This window comes from Mirounga leonina, unplaced genomic scaffold, assembly GCF_011800145.1.
Source record: "Mirounga leonina isolate KUSES-001 unplaced genomic scaffold, KU_Mleo_1.0 Mir_101595, whole genome shotgun sequence".
NCBI lineage: Eukaryota > Metazoa > Chordata > Mammalia > Carnivora > Phocidae > Mirounga > Mirounga leonina.
In genome coordinates, this window is record NW_023270158.1 from 1,278,358 (window position 1) to 1,280,645 (window position 2,288).

A 2,288-nucleotide genomic window follows, 5' to 3' on the forward strand; every position below is an offset into this window, starting at 1 on the left:
TCAAGGATTGATCTCTAATAATTTCTCACTCTACTCATCTCTGCTTCACTTTGCCTTCTGTATTTATTATCTTTTCTCCCATGTTGCTAAGGGAGAAAAAGGTGGAGAGCCATGATAAAGAGACTTTCTATGAATCTTATGGCATGGGGGAAGGGAAATTCCTCAAGGTAACATCAGACTGCATTTATCAGATAAAGATAAAATAACAATACCAAAAGCTGATAAAGAAAGCACTAGAAAACTATAGCTAAATCACTTCAAATGTGATGTAAAAATATTACATATCCTAAAAAAAAACTACCAACATGTGAATAACACATCTTAACTAGTTTTCATTCTAGAAATTCAAGAATTTTTTTCAATATTTGGGTATCAACAATTATAAATTACAATTACTATACTGAAAGGTCAAAGAAGAAAATACCTAATAGGTCAAGAAAGAAAAACAGGAAAGAAAAACAGGATGAGAAAAGGCCACTAGCCTCCCATCTGAGTCAGTTCCCTTTAAAAAAAAAAAAACAAAAACTGGGAAATTGGAACCTGTGCACACTTGGTGGGAATGCAAAATGGTGCAGCCACTATGGAAAACAACACAGAGGTTCCTCAATTAATTAAAAATAGAACTGCCATAGGATCCAGCAACCTCACTTCTGGGTATATATTCAAAAGAACGGACATCAGGATCTCAAAGAGATTGAATACTCCCATGTTCATTGTAGCACTATCTGTAATAAGATGTTTCTAAGATGTAGAAACAAACTAACTGTCCATCAACAGATGACTGGATAAGGAAAATGTGATATGTACGCGCAAGAAAAAACCATTCAGCTTTGTTAAAGTAATTAAACAGGGAGGGGCGCCTGGCTGGCTCAGTGGAGCATACCGACTTTTGATCTTGGGATTGTAAATTCAAGCCCCACTTTGGGTGTACAGATTATTTTAAAAAATAAAAAATAACTGTCAAATAAATAAATAAAATCTTAAAAAAAAAAAAAAGAAATCAAGGGCGCCTGGGTGGCTCAGATGGTTAAGCGTCTGCCTTCAGCTCAGGTCATGATTCCGGGGTCCTGGGATCGAGCCCCACATCAGGCTCCTGGCTCAGCGGGGAGCCTGCTTCTCCCTCTGCCTTTCCCCCTGCTCATGCTCTCTCTCTCTCTATCTCTGTGTCTCAAATGAATAAATAAAAAAAAAAAAAATCTTTTTTTTTTTTTTAAAGATTTTATTTATTTGACAGAGAGAGCACAAGCAGAGGGAGAGAGAGGGAGAAGCAGGCTCCCTGCTGAGCAAGGAGTCCGATGCGGGACTCGATCCCAGGACCCTGGGATCATGACCCAGGCCGAAGGCAGCCGCTTAACTGACTGAGCCACCCAGGCATCCCATAAAAAAAAAAAATCTTAAAAAAAAAAAAAAGAAATCAAAACTGAAGAATCCCCAATTACAAACAGCCAACTAGGCTTTCCCAAATAAGGTAACCACTTAAGCTACAGCCAATCAAATATTCTCCTTGGTACCTGGCTGGCTCAGTAGGTACAGCATACGACTCTTGATATTGGGGTTGTGAGCTTGGGCCCCACGTTGTGGGTAGAGTTTACTTTAAAAAATATATACATGTGTGTGTATGCTTTGCTTCTGCATTTGCTCTGTAAAAGCCTTTCCCTTAGCTCCTGTTGGTGGGGTTCCCCCAACAATTTCACTGTGACTCATGTTTGCTCAAACAGCCTTCAAAAAGAAGGACATTCTGCACTGTGCAACATAATGAAAACATTGTGGCAAGTGAAAATAAGCCAGACATGGAAAGACAAGTCCTGCGGGATTCCATTTATAGGAGGAATCTAAAACACTCCATTTCATAACTTCAAAGACTGGAATGACAGTTGCCAGGAATTGGGGGTCAAGGGAATGGGGAGTCATTAATCAAGAGACATAAAATTTCAGTTAAGGGAGATGAATAAGCTCTAGAGATCTGCTGTACAACATTGTATCTGTAGTCAACAATAACGTACACTGAAATATTAAGAGGATAGATGTCATGTTCAGTGCTCTTACCACAATAGGAAAAAAAAAACTTTCCAGGAAAGCTGACCCGACAATTTCTGCTTATCTCTTATTGAGCCTCCCTCATCTTCAAGGAATGCTGAAAAATACAATGTATTTGAGAGTCTGGGCACATTCTTGTTCCCAATAATCAGGGGGTTCTGTTACTAAGAAAGACAGGAAGAATCGGTAAGGAGAGTTATCTGCCCTTAATTTATTTTTATGTACTTGATCTGTCGACAGAGAGGTTATAC